The sequence below is a fragment of the Tamandua tetradactyla genome, chromosome 1 (genome assembly GCF_023851605.1).
Source record: "Tamandua tetradactyla isolate mTamTet1 chromosome 1, mTamTet1.pri, whole genome shotgun sequence".
In the NCBI taxonomy this organism is placed as follows: domain Eukaryota; kingdom Metazoa; phylum Chordata; class Mammalia; order Pilosa; family Myrmecophagidae; genus Tamandua; species Tamandua tetradactyla.
The window spans coordinates 201,125,832-201,148,492 of NC_135327.1; the positions used below are offsets into that span (position 1 = coordinate 201,125,832).

General features: G+C 37.3%; 1 protein-coding gene across 5 annotated transcripts in view; it reads left to right on the forward strand.

Moving 5' to 3' along the window:
- The window catches only part of RBM33 (RNA binding motif protein 33), a 178,262-nt gene that overhangs the window by 21,084 nt on the left and 134,517 nt on the right, over positions 1-22,661 (forward strand). The gene's annotated exons all lie outside the window — the stretch shown is intronic.

Consider the following 22,661-nt stretch of genomic DNA (forward strand, 5'->3'; position numbering starts at 1 on the left):
TTTTTCCATTAAAAAATGTTACATTACAAAGTGATGGGCTTATTATTAGCTTGTTTTATGTGAATTAATGAATAAAATATTTTTAATTGTGTTGGTCTTAATTTCTACTATGGTAACTATAGTAAATATTGACAGATTAACCTATGTTAATTTAATAACATGAGTTTTATCTTGACCATCCTCTTTAAAATTTTAACTGATTGGAAATAGTACCACCTTCCTTTTCCCATCTTTTTACCCTTCTATCTCTCTCTCTTTTTTTCTGGTAATGACCTTAAGTTATTTTTTGTGGTTATTGTTTTCCTCTTCCTGTTGGAATGTGAACTGTACTAGAGTAGAGGTTTTTGTTATTTTGTACTCTAATATATGCCAAATGTCTGAAACATTGCCTGGCACATATTAGGTGTTCAAGAAATAATTGTCAAATGAATAAGTGAATGAATACAGGATACCACTTACATGACCTCAGTTCTTTTCATGATTTCTGTTTAACTTGGACTCCATAACTTTGGAATGATTTTATAGCCAGTTTCTTTGGTTGTTTTTACGGTGGAGAACTATTTATTATTTTTACGTAATCCTGGACTCTTTTTGGCTTTTATAGATTACCTCAGGAATATGAAGGAAGTGCTTTGTCACAAGGCACATAGGACAGTTAGGTTTTCTTCTGGAGTATCTGACCTGATTGATAGTAATAGACTGTAGCAGGGATATCAAACCTAGGTTTTCAATGGAATTGTTAGGGATATTTCAAAGACAAAAAACAGAGCCCACTGAAACAGAATCAGGTTAGGGCCAAGGCATGTACAATTTTACACACGTTTCCTAGGTTGATTGCTGTTAGCTAGCCAGGCATAAGGATTTTCTGGCCTCCACAGTATTAGCAGTATCTCATTGATTAGTAGCAGTATCTGCCAGAGGTGATCATTTCACTATGAACTGATGTGAAAAAAGCCATGAGCAAAACTTTTTGCTTTTAAGTATTTGCATTATGTTCAAGTTTTGTTAGGGAATGCTTCCTCCTCTCATGAAATACATAATCCAGGTGGGGAAGAAAAACAACACAAAAACCGTTTTTAAAAAAGGTGTGAATTATGTGGTACTGACTAAAAAATTCAGTAGAAGAAGAAAGAACAGTGTTAAATAGCTGAATTCTTTTTTTTTTAAAATCAGATCATAATCTGACTGCTTGTAAAAATAGTCTACATCTTTTGTTTGACCTACAGATTTGCTTTTTAAACATGAAAAAACTTATACTTAAAAATTAGAAAAAAAAAAATAGAAGTGGCAGAAACGGTTATCCTTACCGTGTTCCTGATGGGGAAAAGCATTCAGGATTTCACCTTTAAGTGTGATGTCAGGTGTAGAATTTTGTAGATGGCCTTTAACATAGCTAATGAAATTCCCTTCTATTCTTTGTTAAGAGTTTTAATGAGGAATGAATATTGGATTTTATCCAGGGCTTTTCTATTTTATGGAAATGGCATACAGGTTGAATTACATTGATTGTTTTAAAAACATTGATTGATTTTTGAATATTAAACCAACTGTGTCTTTCTTTACCCATGTGGTCATGGTGTATTTTACCTGAATATACTCTTGGATTCTAGTTAGGAATTTTTACACCTGTGTTCATAACTGATACTGACCTAGTTTTTCTTCCTTGTAGTATCTCTGTCTGGGTTATACTGATCTCATAGGATGAGTTTGAAAGCTTTCCCTCCTCTTCTGTTTTCTGAAATGTATTATAAAGTTGGTGTTATGTTTTTCCTTAACATAATTCAGTAGAATTCACCACTGAAGCCATCTGGGTCTGGAGTTTTCTTTATAGAAAGGTTTGTAGTTATAATTTCAGTTTCTTTAGAAGATATTGGGTTTTTCAAGGTATTTATTCCTACTTGAGTGCACTTTATAGTTTGTGTCCTTCAAAGACTGTCCATTTTCATCTAAGTTGTTCATGTTATTACTGTTACCTTTCAATATCTGTGTAATATGTAGTGATGTCAAATCTCTCATTCCTAACATAGGTAATATGTTTCTTTTCTCTTTATTCCCTTGCAATATGGTTAGATATTTTATCTGCTGAGTCAACCAGCTTTTTGGTTTGATTTTTCTTTGTTTTTTGTCTCATTATTGAGCACTTGGATGTTTATTATTTTTGTTCTTTTACTTACTTTGAATGTAATTTGAGTTTCTCTTTCTCATTTCTTAAAGTAGAAGCTGAAGTTACTGATTTGAGACCTTTCTTCTAATATAAACTTTTAGTGTTAAAAGTTTCTCCCCAAATGCTGCCTTAATAGAATCTCATAAATTCTGTTTTGTGTATTTTCAGTTTCATTTAATTCAAAATACCTTCTAGGTACCTTTTGATTTCCCCTTTGATCTATGTGGGTTATTTATAAGTGTGTTATTTAGTTTCCAAATATTTGGTGGGTATTTTCTAGAGATTCTTCTTTTATGCCTTATTTAATTCCATTGTCATCAGAGAACATACTTTGTATGGCTTGATTCCTTTAAATTTATTGAGACTTGTTTTATAGCCCAGTATATGGTCTGTCTTGTTAAATGTTCTTTGTAGACTTCAGAAGGATATGTATCATGCTGTTGTTGGGTAGTGTTTTATAGTTATCCCTCAGGTCAAGTTATTGTTATTGTTGTTCAGGTGGCCGTGGTAAGCGGAATGCTGGCTCCTTACAGTTGTGTATATCATAATTTCCAGAACCTTTGTCTGTGTTATGTTACATGGCAAAGAGAATTTAAAGTCATAAATCTGAAATTTACGTTATTAATCCACTGATTTTAAAATAGGTAGATTATCCTGGAGTACTTGGTGGGCCTAGCGTAATCACAGTGGTCCTTGAAAATGGAAGGGAGAGGCTTAAGGGGAGGACAGAGTGGTGTGATATGAGAAGAAGTCAGCTCGCTATAGCTGACTTTAAAGATGGAACAAGGGTCAGTGAGCCAAGGAAGCCAATGTCCTCTAGAAGCTAGAAAAGGCCAGGACATAGATAGTCCTCTAGAGCTGCCAGAAGGGAACCTAGCGCTGTTGACACCTTGGTTATAGCCCAACGAGACCTGTGTAAGTCTCCCAATATGCAGAACTACAAAGGAATACATTCTTGCTGTTTTAAGCTGCTTAATTTGTGATAATGTGTTACTTCAACAAAAGGAAAGTAATGCAGTATCTTAAATTTTTATTGATTTTTGATGTACTTTTTCTACCAGCTATTGAGAAAGTGTTACCGAAATCTCCTGTGAATTTGGTTGTCTGTCATACTTCTCCTTGCAGTTTATAAGGTTTGCTTTATGTATTTTGAAGTTCTCATTAAGATATTTAAATTTTAGGATGCTGTTTTTTTTATTAATTGACTTCTTTATCATCAGAAACTGAGCTTTGTTGCTGATATTTTTTGGCTCTGAAACCTACTTTGATATCAGCATAATTTTTTTTCCTTTAAAGTTTTTTTATTAGGAAATATAACATGTAAGAAAAAGGAGAAAAAAGCAATAATTTTCAAAGCACACTTCAACAGGTATTACAGAACAGAGTCACAGTTTGTTATGGGTTCCTATTCCACTACTTCAGATTTTCCCTTCTAGCTACTCCAAAGCGCTGGAGGCTAGAAGGAATCTTAATATAGTGATGCATCAGTCATACTCATTTGTTAAGTCCTACTTTCTCTGTTACAATTCCTCCTTTTGCTCTGATCCCTCTCCCAATCTATAGGAGTCTTTAGGTCATGTCTGTTCTGACTTTTCATGTTGAGAAGGTGCTGTCGACATTAAAAGATAGAGGGGCGTAATAATTGATAATCATGGACAACCTGCTCCCTCTGTGTTTCAGGATTTATCTGGACTAGGAGCCCTCTGGAATTATAGGTTCCAGGAAAGCAAACTTATAAAACTTTTTATAGAGTCTCAGTTCAAGCCATAGGCATTCTATTTGTAGGAGTTAACAAGAGTGATGATGGTTGGGGTTTAGCAAACCATGGCAATTAACACTATCTAACTGAAGCTTGCATAAGAGTAGCCTCCAAATAGTTTCTAGACTATTTGGTCTCTCTTTGCCACTGATGCCTTATTTCATTACACTTCTTTTTCCCTTTTAGGTTAGGAATGTGTGTCAGCTCTACAGTGCTAGGGTCAAACTCATCCCTGGTAGCCATGCCCCACTTTGCCAGGGAGACCTTCACCCTGAACGTCATATCCCACGTAGGGGAGAGCATAGTGATTTTCCTTGCAGAGTTGGGCTTAGAGAGAGGCCGTGTTTGAACAACAAAAGAAAAGATTTCCTGGAAGCAACTGTTAGGCGTTGTTGTAGGTAGTTGTTCTAGTTTGCTAGCTGCCGGAATGCAATATACCATAAACAGAATGACTTAAAAATAGGAATTTAATGAGTTGCTTCTTAATAGTTCTAAGGCCGAGAAAATGTCCCAGTTAAAACAAGTCTGTAGAAACGTCCAATTTAAGGCATCCGGGGAAAGATACCTTGATTCAAGAAGGCCGACGATGTTCAACGTTTCTCTCTCAGCTGGTAGGGCACATGGCGAACATGGCGGCTTCTGCTGGCTTTCTCGTGGCTCCTCAAAAAGGTACTCTCTCCAAAATGTTTCCTCTTTTAAAGGATTCCAGCAGGCAACTCCGCTTTCAGTGGGTGGTGACATCTCCATGGGAATCATCTAATCAAAAGTTATCACCCACAGTTGGGTGGGTCTCATCTTCATGGAAACAATCAAAATGTTCCCATGTAGCAATACTGAATGAGGATCAAAGGGCGTGGCTTTTCTGGGGTCCACCACAGATTCAGACCAGCTACTCCACTACAGAAGTAAGTTTCATATGAGCAAGCCTCATGATCAGGGGCTTGATCTGTTTTCTTGGGAGTTCCCAATGGTTGAGAAGGGTACCCAGGGTTTCCCAGATGGGAAAGTTTTATAGTTCCTGACTGTGTTCACCATGTGCCCTTCCACTTGAGAGAGAAACCCTGAACTTCATTGGCCTTCTTGAACCAAGGTGTCTTTCCCTGAATGCCTTCAATTGGACATTTCTGTAGGTTTGTTTTAATTGGGACATTTTCTCAGCCTCAGAACTGTTAAACTAGCAATTTATTAAATTTGCCTTTTTCTTTTTCAAACATGGGCAGGTGCCAGGAATCGAACCCGGGACGTCTGGCGTGGCAGGCGAGAACTCTGCCTGCTGAGCCACGGTGGCCCACCCAGGTGGTAAATTTACTTTTTAAAAGCCATTCTGTTTCTGGTATGTTGCTTCTGGCAGCTAGCAAACTAGAACAGTTCCATATATATATTTTTCCCTTTGGACCCTCAGGGAAGGGTCAATTTGCAAGTATTTTGTTGATAATCTTTTCCTCTGTTTCATTAGTGAGATTGGTCAATAGTTTTCTTTTTTCGTAGCATCTTTATACAATTTTGGTTTTAGAGTGATGTTAGCCTCATAAAATGAGTTAGGTGACTTTCCTTTTTCCTCAGTTTTTTGGGAAGAGTTTGAGTAGAATTAATGTTAGTTTTTTTTTTTTGGGGGGGGGATGTTTGAAAAATTTCCCTTGTGTAGCCATCTGTCCCTAGGCTTTTCTTTGTTGGAAGATTTTTGGTGACTGACTGAATCTCCTTACTTGTAATTGGTTTGTTGAGATATTCTGTTTCTTCTCAAGTCAGTCTAGGTAGTTCGTGTGTTTCTAAGAATTTGTCCATTTAACCTAAGGTGTCTAGTTTTTTGGTATATAGTTGTTTATAATATTCTCTCATGACTTTAAAAATTTCTTCAGGATTCATGGTAATGACCCCCTCTCTCATTTATCATTTTGTTTATTTTTGTCCTCTTTTTTTCCTTGTCAGTCTGGCTAGGGGTCCATCAATTTTATTGATTTTATCAAAGAACTAACTTTTGGTTTTGTTGATTCTTTCTCTTTTTTTTTATTTGTGCTTTAATCTTTATTATCTCTCTTTTATTTGTTTTGGGGTTAGTTTGCTGTTCTTTCTCTAATTCATCCATGTGAGTAGTTAATGCTTGATTTTTTTTCTCTTTCTTGTTTTTGAATATAGGCTTTTAGGGCAGTAAAATCCCCTCTCAGTACTGCCTTTGCCATGTCCTGATATGTTGTATTCTCATTATCATTTGTCTCCAGATATTTGCCTATTTCTCTAGCAATTTCATCTTTGACCCTTTGATTATTTAAGAGTGTGTTGTTTAATCTCCATATATTTGTTCAAGCTGTGGTTCTTTGATGATTATTAATTTCCAACTCCATTTTGTTATGGTCAGAGAAAGTGCTTTGGATATTTTTAATCTTATTAAATTTATAAAGATTGTTTTGTGTACCAGCATATGATCTCTCCTGGGGAACATTCCATGTGCACTAGAGAAGAATGTGTATTCTGGTGTTTGGGGTATAATGATCTATATGTGTCTGTTAGGTCTAATTCATTTGTCACATTGTTTAAGTTCTCTTTTTCCTTGTTGATCTCTGGTATTCTTTCAGGGTGTTCTAGTTTAATTTGTTCTGTCTTGTAGCTTACTTATGCTTCTCCTTCTATGAATCTGCTGTTGGGTATCTCTAGTATATTTCCAATTTGATCTACTCTATCTTTCATCTCTGTGAGATCTGCCATTTTTCTATTTGATCTTTCAAATTCTTTATGCTTTTCTGGTATCTTCATGATATCCTTTATTTCTTTGTAAATATCCTTGTGTAGTTGTTGTATATTTTGTGTCTCCTCCGGTGTTTTGATTTGGTCAGGGCTGGGCCATTTCTGTCTAGATCTTCATGTACTTTGTGATTTTCTCTTGTGTTTGAGGCATTTGATTATCATACTAACATTATTTTCCAAGTTGACTTCCTTCAGTTGTCTAAAGTTTTTTGTTTACTTGGCTTTATGTTGAAGATTCCCTTATGCCCTTTGTCAGTAAACCAAACCAAAGCCAGGATCTCATGTAGGGGGTACAATTTTACTTGAGGGTATATTAAAAGCTAGGCAGGGGTGAATGGGTAGTTCAATGACACAGTGCCCCCCCTGCCATGCAGGAGACCCAGGCTTAATTCCTGGCCCATGTACCCCAAAATAATAATAAAATAAATATGAGAAAAAACACGCTTCAACAATAGTAGTCCCCAAAGTCTGAAGGAGATACCCCAAGACACAGTTGGAACAAACTCAGACTGGTGCCCACAGGAGGGTGGAGAAATAAAAAAATAAGGAAATAAAAAAGTCAAATTTTAAAAATCAGTGATATATAAATATATAAATTCTATACAAGTGAAAACGAAAAATAAAATGCTACTCCTCCTACTAAGATACATTGAAAAATATATTTTAAAAATATCCTTAGGCCGGTAGGGAGTTTGCCAGACTGCACTTAACCGTTTATTTCCAGCATGTGGTCCTCCTGCGGTACCTCTTCCCCTCAGGCCAGCCCCTCCCTGACTGCAGCTGGCTGGGAAGGTGGCATACATGGCAGGGGAGCTGTTCCCACCCTATGGCAGCAGGACGGCAGCAGTCCTGGCATGTGGAGTGGAGGAGCTAACCACAGGGCCTGGGTGAGCATCCTGTTTACAGTACCCGGTGGATTTGCTGCTCACCATGCCTGACCGTACAGCTACCTGCAGTGTCTGGCCAGGCAACTGCTTCCAGCATCCAGGGCTGTGGCTGTTTGTGACGGACAGCCAGGCACCCCTCTGAGCTCCTCATGGGTGCTGCTGGCCATTGAGCCGCTTGAGGAGGTTTCCCCATGCAGCAGCTGGGGCCGGCTGGATCAGAGGTTTGGTCAGTTCCCTTCGATCTGTACTTAGCTATGTGCCATCTGCTCCAGGTGGAGGTCACAGCCTATAGACATACCTTGCCTTCCTTGTCCTGATTCCCCCACCTCTCTCCTCTCCAAGAAACAATGAAGACCATTTTCAATCACTCACCCCCACACCAATCCTGGTCATTCCCTCCCATTCCCTCTCTTGTCCTACAGAGCTGGGGAGAATTCAGTCCACCCCACTCTGCCATCTTCCCAGATGTCCTATTGTAGCTTTCTTTTGGGTAGTGTTATGACAGTATATATTTTTTGCCATATTTCTACTCTTAACTTACTTGTCTTTGTATTTAAAGTGCATTTCTTGCAGGCAGCATATAGTTGTCTTCCCCCCCCCCCAATATTTTCTTACATTTTGCCCTTTTTTGGAGGTGATAGTGGTGGTGGTTCATGGTCCAGGAATAGAACCTGGGTCTCCCATGTGGAAGGTGAACATTCTACCTCTGAATCACATTGTACCCTCAATTTTGTCTTTGAAATGGCATGTTTATATCATTTACAATAATGTGTTCTTTGATGTAGATATGTCTGAGTCTATCATGTTATTTGTTTTCTTTTTGTGCTTTGTTCTCTTTTTTCCCTTTGCCTTTTTGTTGTTGTTGTTGTTTTGGTATTAATTGAACATTACAATTTTTTAAAAATTTTATATCCCTTGTTGGCTGATTTTGTTCTTTTCTTATTTGGTTATTTTATGGCTTACAGTGTATCTATTTTACCTTATCAAGAACCAGGTTATAGTAGAGTTCATTTCTCTCCTCATGGCTTTTATGTTGGATGCCACACATTTTACTTTTTTATGTTATAAACCTGACAGTACATTTGCATTACTTTTGTTCATACAGTTATATCTTAAAGATATTTAAATAATAAAATGTTTCATATTTTTACCCATGTAGTCACCCTTTTTTGTGTTTTTTGTTCTTTTGTGTAGGTTCAGATTTCTTTATGGTACCATTTTCTTTCTGCTTAAAGGATTTCCTTGAACATTTCTTATTGTGCAGGTCTGTTGCTAATGAATTCTTTCAGCTTTTATATGTCTGAAAATATCTTTATTTTACCTTTGATTTTGAAAGGTAGTTTTGCTGAGTTTAATTTTCTGGGTTGTTTTCTTTCAGCATTTTAAAGTTGTACTCCAGTATCTTCTTGTTTGCATTCATCTCAGTGAGTAATCTGATGTTATCTTTATCTTTGTTCTTCTATATGTTAAGTGGGTTTTTTCCCTGGCTGTTTTTGTGATTTTATCTGTATCACTGGTTTTGAGCAATATGATATCAGGTGTCTTGGTGAAATTTTCTTCATGTGTATTTTGCTTGGGATATGTTGATTTCTTGGTGAGTTTATAGTTTTCATCATGTTTGGAAACCTTTTCACTATTATTTCTCCAAATATTTGTTCTCAGTCTTGCCCCCTTCAGGGGTCTCCAGTTACCTGTGTGTTGGAGTGGTTGAAATTGTCTGAGCTTACTGATGCTCTTTTCATCTCTTTGGATTCATTTTTCTCCATTTTTTTTTTTGGATGGTTTATTAGTTTCCTGAGACTGTTAAATGACAAAAAAAAAAAAGGTGGTTTAATAAAATAGACATTTATTCTCTTAGAGTTCTGGAAACTAGAAATCTAAACTCAATGTTGCTGGGCAGAAATCGAGATATTGGGAGGGCCACACTCCCTCTGGAGGGGTGAGGCAAGAATCCATTCCTTGACACTTTCAGCTGCTATTGGCTATCAGTAGGCATACCTTCTTTTGTGGCTGCATCATTCCAGTCTCTCCCTCTGTGTTAACATCACCTTCTTCTCTGCGTCTGTATCAGATCTCTTTCTGCTTCCCTCTTACAAGGATTTGTGTGATTGTATTTAAGGTGCACCTGGATAATCTCTCCACTTGAAGATCCTTAATTTAATCACATCTACAAAGACTTTATGATTAAAGTTAACATTCATAGTTCGAGGGTTTAGGATACGGCTGTCTTTGGGGAGGGAGGCTGCCACTCATACTTACTGTTGATATGTCTTCAAATTAATTATTCTTTTCTTCTGCATTGTCAAGTTAGCTGTTAATCCCACCAATTGTATTTTTCATCTCAGACATGGTTTTCATCACTAAAAGTTTAAATTTAGGTCTTTTAAAAACTATCTTTTATATCTCCCTTTAATGTTGGGAACATATTTATATATAGATATAATTTTTTATTTTCCTCTTTTGATTTTAATGTGTCAGTTCTAGATTGATCTTTAACTTCCTTTTATGGGCCATGTTTTCTGGCTTCTTTGCATGCCTGGTATCCTTTGAGGTTGTAAAATTGACCTTTTTGGGTGTTGGGTATTTTATATTCCTGCAAATAGTCTTGAGTTGTTTCCCTGGAATGATACAGTTACTTGGAAACAATTTAGTCATTGTTTTGTTAGTGAGTCCAGAGTAGTGTTCTTCATTACTTTCCACCACTGAGGAAATAATCTTCCAGACTATATAACTGTGAAAGTACATTGAATTATGAGTTTTCCAGTTCATCTGGTGAAAATAGGCACTGTTCTTGGCCTGTGTATGTGTGTGCCAGTCGCTATTCCTTCTAACACTTTTGTGTGATTCTTTCCCCACCCTTTGGGAGTTTTCTCACTGAGACAGACAGGATTCTGTCTCTGCAGCTCTCTTGGTACTCTGTCCTATTTTCCAGCCGCTTTGGTCTTCCCAGGATCTCAGCTCTATTTCCTCAACTCAAGGTATCTGCTGGGCTCATCTGAATTGCCCCTTCCTGAGATACAGCTGAGAAACTGTGTTCGGGAAGTAATCTAGAGTAATCATGGGGCTCATTTGTTTTCATCGCTCATGTTTCACTGTCTTTAGTTATATGATGTCTAACAATTAAAACTGTTGCTTCATGTATACTGCAATTTTTTTTTCGTTCAAGAGTGAGAGTAAATCTAGTCCAGTTATTCCGTGTTGTCCAGAAGTACTTGTCCATTAGTTATTTTTTATTAGATTTTCTTTGTCCTAATATATTGTGAACTCTATATAAATATTTTGTGCAAAATGGTGATTGGCTGTCTGTTAATATTAGTTCAAGCCAAGAATTAAATGAGCCTGTTAATTTGAACCACCTCTTGAGAATAGGACTAATTTAATTAAAATGATGTGGAAAAGACTTCCACTATGTTGTCATCTTTAACATGATCATAATAAAAACAAGCTGTCACAATTTGAGTTTATCATACTATTTACTGCTTGTTTAATACTCTCCCATGCCGTATGAGAATAGAGCTAGCTCTGTCTTGCTTATTGTTGTCTCTGTACCCAGTACTGCACCTGGTCTGTTTTAAGTGCGTATATTAGGCCAGTCATTTTAACTTTACACCATTTTGTCTTTACTTTTTATAATGACTTCATGCAACAGAAAAACAGGAGACTCAGGTAAAGAGATTTGGTTAATAAGTGGCATAGCTGAGATTTGAACTCATCAGACTGGACCTAGAGTATGTTTTCTAGAATGCATAGAATATGTATTCTATGCATAATTTTCAGCTTTGTTGAGCCAGGTTAAGAGTACTCATCCCCCAGCTCTCTTTTTTTAACAGCTTTATTCTGGGACTACCATGCAGTTCACCCATTTGAGGTGCACAATTCAGTGGTTGTTCTAGTTTGCTAGCTGCCGGAATGTGATACCAGAAACAGAATGGCTTTTAAAGGGGAATTTATTAAGTTGCAAATTTACAGTTCTAAGCCGGTGATGTCCAAATTAAAGCAAGGCTATAGAAATGTCTAATCTAAGGTACCAACAAGGGGTTACCTTCGCTCAAGAAAGGCTAATGAAGCTCAGGTTTTCTCTCTCAACTGGAAAGGCACATGGCGAACATGATGGCATCTTATTTTCTCTCCAGGCTTCTTGTTTCATGAAGCTCCTCCAGGGGCATTTTCCTTCTTCATCTCTGAAGATCTTTGGCTGCATGAGCTCTTGTGGTTCTCATGGCTCTGTGTATTTTCCACAGTGGTTCTTTATTAAAGAATTCCAGTAAACTAATCAAGACCCACCTGGGATGGGTGGAGCCACATCTACCTCTAAGCAAAGGATAATACCCACAGTTAGGCGTGTTGTCTCTGTGACAATGATCTAACCAAGTTTCCAGTCTACGGTGCTAAATGGGGATTAAAAGAAAGGGCTGCCTCCATGAAATGGATCAGGATTAGGACTTGGCTTTTCTAGGGTACATAATCCTCCCAAACCAGCAAAGTGGTGTTTAATATGTACATAGATATTAAGAAGTCATCACCACAGTCAATTTTAGAACCTTCTAATCACTGTTAATGCTGTTATATTATGATTTTATGAGAAATGGAACAGCTTTTTTTTTTGAAGGGGATGTTGAACTTTTATTGGTTTTAAGGAGAAAAGAACACACTTCCCAATAAGTTTAGCCATTCACATTTTATATACAATCATTAAATGTGCTCATAACAATTGTGCTACATCAGGTTCTACAAATTGTGCTACCAAGATTCTGGTTGTCAAAGCCTCGTCAAAACAGGTCAAGGTCTTGAACTATTAAGAAATGAAGATTGGGGCTGGCCACAATGGCTCAGCAGGCAAGAATGCTCGCCTGCCATGCCAGAGGACCCGGGTTCGATTCCCAGTGCCTGCCTATGTAAAAAAAAAAAAAAAAAGAAATGAAGATTGTATTTAAAAATATATTTCATTGGAAATGAAAGAGTTTTTTTTTTAATTTAAGAAGACAAACAATACACTTAGAACCACCAAAAATGAATATATTAGCTTAACCATAGGCATAATTTAAATAAGATATCCATATAATCATTGTAAAGCATGTATTTGCACAGTATGCTTCATAAAACAATTTACAATGAAGGCAACAAGCAAAAAAATCTACAAATTCAGATAGCAAAGTTCTTAAATTTTAAGTGTTATATGCAGTAACTTAGATACCATTTGATCAGCTGTCAAAACTGAGTGTTCTCAAAATATCAAATAGAAAGTTGTTACAAATATCTGCATTGGTATTGTAATGACCTGTATTACTAAATATTTTCCTGATTTCAGGAAACTATGAAGAAACAAATATTTTTACAATTAACATATGGAAATCTTAACCACCTAAAATGGGTATCGTAAGTTAGCTTATCCATAGGCATAAGAAAATCTGATCATGGTAAACCTGTTTGTACAAAATGTTTCACAAACCAATTTGAAATTAAAGCAAGGAAGGAAAAAATGTACAGATACAGATATCAGAATTACTTGAATTCTAAATGTTAAACACTGTCTTAAATACCATTTGACTATCAAAACTGCTTTCTGAAGATATCAAGTAAAAAGTTATTACAGATATCAGCTTTGCTATAGTAGTGAGCTGTGTTACTGAATATTTTCAAATTTTTGATTTCAGGAATTTATTTTATCTAATATTACCATAATTGCCTATAGTTTTTTTTTAACCATTAAAAAAAAATACATAAACATATATATGCACAAAGAAAAGAAAGAAAAAAAAGCAATAATTTTCAAACCACACTTCAACAAGCATCTACAGAACACTTCCTAGAGTTTGTCATGGGCTACCATGTCCTCGTCTCAGATTTTTCCTTCTAGCTGCTCGAAAACACTGGCGGCTTTATCAGAGTCATAATAACATAATCATATAATATCTGTCCTTTTGTGTCTGACTTATTTCGCTAGTATTATGGATTCATATGTTGCTGTCATATGTTTCGGGACATCATTTTGTCTAAATGCTGCATAATATTGTATGTATATACCACATTTTACCTGCTTGTCTTGATGGGCACCTTGATTGTTTCCATGCCTTGGAAATTGTGAATAGTGCCACTGTGAACATCAGTGTGCAAATGTGTATTCATGTCACCGCCCTCAACTCTTCTGGGTATATACCAAGTATTGGTATTGCCAGCCCATAGAGCAACTCAATATTTAATTTTCTGAGGAATCGCCAAACTGATATCCACAGCGGCTAACCATTTTGCATTCCCACCAATAGTAAATGTTCTAGTTTCTCCACATCTTCGCCAACATTTATAGTTTCCTGTTTGTTTAGTAGCAGCCATTCTTGAGGTGATATCTCACTGTCATCTTAATCTGCATTTCCCTTATAGCCATTGAAGATAAGCAGCTCTTCATTGCCTTTTAGCCATCTGTATTTGCTCTTCAGAAAAGTGCCCATATTATAATTGAGTTGTTTGTTCCTTTATTGGTGAGCTGTATAATTTCTTTATAAACACAGGATATCAAGCCTTTATCTAATGTGTGTTTTCCAAATATTTTCTCCTATTGAGTAGGCTGCCTCTTCACCTTTTTAACAAAGTCCTTTGAAGCACAAAAGCTTTTGATCTTAAGGATTTGTTTTATCTTTTTTGTTCACAGCTTGTGCTTTAGGTATAACAGTTAAGCTTCCTCCTATTATTAGATCTTGGAGATATTTCCCTACATTTTTTTCAAGAAATTTATGGTACTGGCTCTTACATTGAGGCCTTTGATCCATTTGAATTAATTTTTGTATAGGGAAATATTTAGGGGTCCTCTTTAATTCTTTTGGCTATTGAAATCCAGTTCTCCCTTGCCCATTTATTGAAAAGACTATTTTGTCCCAATTCAATGATTGGGGACCTTAGTGAAGCTCAGGTGTCCATAAATTTGATGCAATCTCTGCACTCTTGATTCTATTCCGGTCAGTCCTTCTGTCTTTGTGCCAGTACCATGCTGTTTTAACCACTGTGGCTTTAGATTAAGCTTTAAAGTCAGGAAGTGATAGATCTCCCAGTTCACACTTCTTTTTTAGGATATCTTTAGCTTTTCGAGGTCTCTTTCCCTTCTGTATAAATTTGATAACCAATTTTTCCAAGTCTTCAAAGTAGGGTTTTGGGATTTTTATTGGTATTGCATTGAATATGTAGATCAGTTGCAGTAGAATTGACATCTTGACGATATTCAGTGTTCCTATCCATGAACATGGAATATCTTTCTATTTAGGTCAGTTTTTATTTCTTTTAGCAAGTTTTTGTAATTTTCTGTCCTTGATATCCCTGGTTAGGCTTATTCCTGGATACCTAATTCTTGTTGATATTCCTGAACAGAATTTTTTCCTTAGTTGTCACCTCAGATAGGTCATTGCTTGTGTATAAAAATATTACTGATTTTTGTACATTAATCTTGTATCCTGCCACTTTGCTCGATTTGTTTATTAGCTCAAGTAGTTTTGCTGTAGATTTCTCAGGGTTTTCTCAGAATAGGATCATGTCACCTGTAAATAATAAAAGTTTTGCTTCTTCCTTTCCTATTTGGATGCCTTTTATTTATTTCTCCTGTGTAATTGCTCCAGCTAGTACTTCTAATAGAGTGTTGAATAATAGTGGTGACAGTGGGCATCCTTGTCTTGTCCCTGTTCTCAAGGGGAATGCTTTCAATTTCTCACCATTAAATATGCTGGCTATGGGTTTTTCATATATGCCTTTTGTGATATTGAGAAAGTTTCCTTCGATACCTAACTTTTGAAGTGTTTTTATCAGGAAAGGATGCTAGATTTTGTCGAATGCTTTTTCAGCGTCAATCTGTAGGATCATGTGATTTTTCCCTTTCAATTTCTTAATGGGCTGTATTATGTTGATTGATTTTCTCATGTTGGACCACCCTTGGCATTCCCGGTATGAATCCCTCTGGATCATGATGTGTAGTTCTTTTAATGTGGCATTGGACACGATTTGCTAGTATTTTTGTTAAGAATTTTCACATCTGTGTTCACTTAGGAGATTGGTCTGTAGTTTTCTTTTATTATATCATCTTTGTCTGATTTTGGTATTAGAGTGATGTTAGCTTCACACAGTGAGTTAGTTAGCATTTTTTTTTTTTTCCAATTTTTTGGAAGAGTTTGAGCAGGATTGATGTTAGTTCTTTTTGAAAAGTTTGATGAAATTCTCCTGTGAGACCATTGGGTACTGAGCTTTTTTTTTGTGGGAAGAATTTTGATGACCAATTGAATCTCTTTATTTGTAATTGGTTTGTTGATATCTTCTCAAGTCAGTATAAGAAATTCATCTGTTTCTAGGAATTTGTCCATTTCATCTAAGTTGTCTAGTTTGTTGGCATATAGTTGTTCATAATATTCTGTTATGGTTTTTAAAATTTCTTCATGATCTATGGTACCTCCCCTCTCATTTCTGATTTTGTTAATTTGTGTCCTCTGTCTTTTCTTTGTTAGTCTAAGCTGGGAGACTATCAATTTTATTAATTTTCTCAACCAACTTTTAATTTTGTTGACTCTTTCTATTTTATTGTTCTCCAGTATGTTTATTTCTGCTTTAGTCTTTGTTAATTCTCTTTTATTTGCTTTGGGGTTAGTTTGCTGTTCTTTCTCTAAATTTTCTAGGTGGACAGTTAAATCCTCAAGTTTTGCTCATTCTTGTTTTTTAATATAGGCATTTAGGGCAATACATTTCCCTCTCAGCACTGCCTTTGCCACATGCCATAAGTGTTGATATGTTGTATAATCATTATCATTTGTCTCCAGGTATTTACTGTTTCTTTAGCCATTTCTTTCTTGACCAACTGATTATTTAAAGTGTGTGTTGTGCAATTTCCATGTATTTGTGAAAGCTCTGGTTCTTTGGTGATTATTAATTTCCACCTTTATTCTCTTGTGATCAGAGAAAGTGCTTTGAATAATTTCACTCTTATTAAATTTATGGAGACTCAGTTTATGTCTAAATATATGATCTGTCCTAGAAGAACGTTTCATGTGCACTAGCAAAGAAGGTGCATCCTAGTGTTTTGTGATATAATGATCTATATATGTCTATTAGATCTAATTCATTTATTTTATTCTTTAGGTTTACTATTTCCTTGTTGTTCTAGTTTGCTAGCTGCCAGAATGCAATGTGCCAGAAATGGAATGGCTTTTTTAAAAAGGGGAATTTAATAAGTTGCTGGTTTACAGTTCTGAGGCCAAGAAAATGTCCCAATTAAAGCAAATGTATAGAAATGTTCAATCTGAGGCATCCAGGGAGAGATACCTTGATTTAAGAAGGCTGGTGAAGTTCAGGGTTTCTCTTTCAAGTGGAAAGGCACACAGCGAACATGGTCAGGGTTTCTCTCTCGGTTGGAAGGGCACATGGTGAACATGGCATCATCTGCTAGCTTCCTCTCTAGCTCCCTGGGAGGTGTTTCCCTTCTTCATGTCCAAAAGTTGCTGGCCAGTGGGTTCTGCTTCTTGTGGCTATGTTGTTCCACTCTCTCAGAATCTTCTTTCTCCAAAATGTTTCCTCTTTTTACAGAGTTTGAGTAAAGTAATTAAGACCCACCTAGAATGGGTGGAGACACTTCTTCACCTTATTCAGCTTAACAACCACTCTTGATTGAGTCACAGCTCCAGGGAGATGATCTAGTTAAAGTTTCAAATATGCAGTACCAAATAGGGATTAGAAGAAACGGCTGCCTTTACAAAATGGTATTAGGATTAAAACATGGTTTTTCTAGAGTACTTACATCCTTTCAAACTGGCACACTTGTTGATCCTCTGTGTGGTTGTTTTATGTGTAGCGGAGAGTGGTGCATTGAAGTCTCCCACTAATTACTGTTGCTATATCTATAGCTCCCTTCAGTTTTTCCATTATGTGCCTCATGTACTTTGGAGCTCCTTGGTTGGGAGCATACACGTTTATGATTGTTATTTCTTCCTGGTATATTGTCCCTTTTATCAATATGTTGTGCCCTTCTTTGTCTCTTATGACATTTTTATATTTAAAGCCTGTTTTCTCTGCTATTAGCGTAGCTACTCCTGCTTTCTTTTGGTTACAGCTTGTATGGAAGATCTTTTTCCATCTTTTCACTTTCAATTTAACTGTGACCTTGAGTAGAAGATGCATCTGTTGTAACCAGCATATTGTGGATTATGTTTTTTCAGTCCATTCTGTCAGTCTTTTAATTGGTGAGTTTAGTCCATTAACATTCAAAGTAATTACTGTAAAAGCAGTTCTTGGATCTACCATCTTGTCCTTTAGTTTTTGTCAGCTCTGTATATTATTTTCTTTATCTCTCTCTTTTCCTTTAAATTACCTTTACTCATATTCTTCGGTTCTGTGCCCTCCTCCAGACCGCTCTCTCCTATCTTTTTTTTTTTATCAGCTGACAGGGCTCCCTTTAGTATTTCTTGTACAACTAGTCCCTTGTTGACTAGTTCTCTCAATCTTTGTCTTTGAAGATTTTAATCTCTTCCCTCAATTTTGAAGGATAACTTGGCTGGATAATGAATTCTTGGTTGAAAGCCTTTCTCATTCAGGATCTTAAAAATATCTTATCACTGCCTTCTTGCTTCCATAGTGCCTGTTGAATAGTCTGAAGTCAGTCTTACATATTTTCCCTTGTATGTTGTAGATTGCTTTTCTCATGCTGCTTTCAGGACTTTCTGTTCCTCTTCAACATCTGATAGTCTGACTGGTATGCATCTTGGAGTGGGCCTGTTCAGATTTATTCTATTTGAAGTTTGATGGGCCTCTTTAATTTGCATATTTGTATATTTTATAAGGGCTAGGAAGTTTTCTCCAGTTATATCTGCAACTAACTTTCCCAACCCTTTACTTTTCTTCTGGGACAACATTAATTCTTACATTTGTGTGCCTCTCGTCCATCATTTCCCTAAGATACAGTTGCATTTTTTCCACCTTTCTTGCCATTTGTTCTTTTGTGTGCTCTTGTTCTGTTGTTCTGTCTTCTAGCTCAGTTATTTTCCTTCTGCTGCTTCGAATCTATCATGTGTCTCTAGTATATTTTCTATTTGGTCTACTGGATTTTTCATTTCTGTGAGCGCTGCCATTTTTGTATTTAACCTCCTGGATTCTTTTTTATGCTCTTCTAGTTTTCTCCTGATATCCTTTATTTCTTTAGAAATATCCTTGGGTAGTTGTTCCATATTCTGTGTCTCCTCTGGAATTTTGATTTGATTGTTTGGGTCATTTCTGCTTGGAACTTTGTGTGCTTTGTGATTTTCCATTGTGCTCAAGACATTTGATTATCTTCACATGGTTATTTTGCAAGTTGGGTTTCCTTCACTTTTCTAAAGTTTTGTATTTACTTAGATTTTGCTGAATGTTTCCTTTTCCACTTTGTCAGTTATTCTCAAATCAAGGTCTGGATCTCATGTAGGGGATACAGTTCAACTTAAGAGTCTACTATAGGCTAGGCTGGGGTGCACAGGTACTCCAGTGACAGAATAGCTGACTACCATGCAGAAGACCCAGGCTTGACTCCTAGCCTGTGTACGTGCACACACACACACACACACACTTTCTCTCTCTCTCTCTCTCACACGCACACAAGAACGAGAAAAAAAAAGGAAAGAAAAGAGGAAAAAAGAGATAATAATAATAAAGTAAAATAACAACATATGAAACAGAAAATTAAGAACCATAACAAAATACACCTCAGCAGTAGTAGGTACCAAAATCCAAAGAAGACATCTCAGAATATAATGGAAGTGAATTCAGGCTGGTGCCCAACAGAGGGAGAGAAAATTTAAGAGGAAAATAATAATAATAATAATAATAATAATAATAAAATAAATGAAATGGAAAAATAAAGAATATGTGAAATGAAAATAGAAAACAAGTAAAATATACTATGAAATATCTATAAAAACTTAAAAGAATAATGAAAAGCCCAATTACTAATAAAAATGTACAGGAAGAATATATTTTAAAAGGGGGGAATAAACAAAAGAATATTAAGAAGAAAAAAAATACAATAACAAAAAATAGATATAAAGATCTAGGCAGATGGGGAGTTAGCTTGCCTGAATGTAATTACTCCTTCTGTTAGCAGCTGGTGACCATGAGGTTTCTCCTCCCTCCAACTCTCTCCCCTCCCTGTCTGGTGCTTGCACTTACTGCATCTGGCCTGCAGATGGTGGTGCACTCTAGTCTTCTCCTTCAGCCCTGCCCCTCCAGTTGGGAGCAACTTGAGGTCAGCGTGCTCAGCTGGGATCCTGCCTCAGCCGTTTTGCTGCTTGGCTGGGGTAGCTGGTAGTCTCTGCCGGACAACTGGGAGCCAACCAGCATATAGGATTGGCTATTCTTGGACCTGACCGGGTAATCACTCCCCCTGCCCCAAGGCCCACCCCGCCATGGACGATCACTGGCCTCCGGGCTCCCTGCAGCCACTTCCACGTGGGGCGGTTTCCCCTATTCACATCTGTGCAGGCTGGAGCAGAGGAGGGTCAGTTCCCTCCTATTACACCTCCCTGGTGCACCATAGCCCCCAATGGGGATTCCAGTCACCTGACCCATTCACTCTCCCCCAATCTTCCTCCAAGAACTGCCTAAAAACGCTTCTAGACATTCACACTCCAGGACCTGCAGCCCTGGGCAGTTTCTCCCCAGGGAGTTTCTCCTGTCTTGTTTCGTGGAGCAGGAGTGAACTCACACAACTCCGGTCTTCCGTCTTCCCAGATGTCTGGGATGACTTTTAAAATGGAAATTTATTACATTGCAAATTTACAGTTCTAAGGCTGTAAAAATGTCCAAATTAAGACACCACCAAGAGACTATCTTCACTGAAGAAAGGCTGATGCTGTCTGTAAGAGCTCTGTCAGCTGGGAAGTTATGTGGCTGGCGTCTGCTGGGGTCTTTGGGTTCTGGACACCTTTCAGCTGGGAAGACATATGACGACATCTGCTAATTTTCTCTCCTCTCTCCAGGGAGGAAGGCCTCCCTGGGGGCGCCTTGTGCATCTCCAAAGGTCTCTGGCTGTGTGGGCTCTGTCAGCACTAAAAGCTTTTTCGAAAATGGTTCCCTCTTAAAGGGCCCCAGTAAGCAACCCCACCTTGAAACAGTGTAGAGACACATCTCCATTGAAACCTTCTGTTCTGGTTTGCTAGCTGCCAGAATGCAGTATACCGGAAACGGAATGGCCTTTAAAAAGGGAAATTTGAGTTGCTAGTTTATAGTTCTAAGGTTGAGGAAATGTCCCAATTAAAACAAGTCTATAGAAATGCCCAATCAAAGGCATTCAGGAAAGGATACCTTGGTTCAAGAAGGCCAGTGAAGTTCAGGGTTTCTCTCTCAAGTGAGAAGGCACATGGTGAACACAGTCATGGTTTCTCTCTCGGCTGGAAGGGCGCATGGCGAGCATAATGTCATGTGCTAGCTTTCTCTTTTTGCTTCCTGTTTCATGAAGCTCCCTGGGAGGCATTTTCCTTCTTCATCTCCAAAAGTCGCTGGCTTGTGGGATTTCTGTTTCTCATGGCTATGTCATTCTCTGCTCTCTCTGAATCTCCAGTTTTCTCCAAAATGTTTCCTTTTTTACAGGATTCCAGTAAACCAATCAAGACCCACCCAAATGGATAGAGACATGCTTCCCCTAATCCATCTTAACAACCACTCTTGATTGGGTTACATCTTCAGGGAGATGATCTAATTACAGTATTGACTAGGGATTATTCTGCCTTTACAAAATGGGGATTTGATTAAAACATGACTTTTCAAGGGAACATACATCCTTTCAAACCACCACACCATCCAATCAAAAGTTACCACCCACAATTGGGTAGGTCACATCTCCATAAAAACAGTCTTAAAGATCCCACCCAGCAATATTGAATGAGAATTAAAGAGGATGGCTTTTTTGGGGGGGCGGGAGGGAGGTATATGACAGCTTCCAACTAGCAAGGTGAGTTTCTTGTACACACCATATAGATGGATTTTTTCATATCCATTCTGCCTATTTATGTGTTCTGATTGGGGGGAGGTTAATCTATTAACATTCATTGTTATTGCTGAAAGGCAGTACTTACCTTAACCATTTTATCCGTTGTTTTTTATATGTGATATCTTATTTTTGTCTCTCTTGTTCTCTCTCTCTCTCTGTTTTTGATGCATTGTCCAGGAATCGAACCTGGGTTCTGGCATGGAAGGTGAAAATTCTACCACTGAACCACCCGTACACCCTTTTGTCTCTCTTTTTACCCTTTTGGTTACCCTTACTGATAATCTTCATTTGTACATTGTCCTTCAAGTCTCTCTATTGCCTTTTCCTTTCTGCCTGCAGCACTGCCTTTAGTATTTCTTGTAGGGCAGGTCACTTGTTAATGAACTGTTTTGTTCTCTGTCTGTGAATGTTTTAAACTTTCCTTCTTTTTTCTTTTTGACATGGGCAGGCTCCAGGAATTGAACCTGGGTGTCTGGCATGGCAGGCGAGAATTCTGCCACTGAGCCACTGTTTCCCACTCTGTCCCTCATTTTTGAAGGCCAGTTTTGCTGGATAAAGAATTCTTTGCTGGCAGTTTTTTCTTTTAGTACTTAAATATATCATACCATTGCCTTCTCATCTCCATGGTTTCTGATGAAAAGTTGAGACTTAGTCTTATTAGTCATCCCTTGTATGTGAAGAATCACTTTTCTCTTGCTGCTTTCACAGTTTTCTCTTTATCTGTGGCACTTGATATCCTGATTATTATGTGTCTTGGAGTCGGTATATTCTGATTTATTCTATTTGGAACACATTGCATTTCTTGGACATGTATGTTTATGTCTTTCACAAGAGTTGGGAATTTTTTGGCCATTTCTTCAAATATTATTTATGCCCTTTTTCTTTTTCTGGGACACCCATGACATGCATGTTTGTGTGCTTCATGCTGTCATTCAGTTCCCTCAGATCATATTCAATGTTTTCAGTTCTTCTGTCTGTAAGGTTTTGGGTGTTCTGTCTTCTAGTTCACTGATTCTTTCTGCAGCCTGTTCACATCTGCTGATGCATGCCTTTAGTGTACTCTTAATCCCTTTTATAATGCCTTTCCTTCCATAAGTTATTTTCTTTGCATGCTTTCAAATTCTTCTCACACAG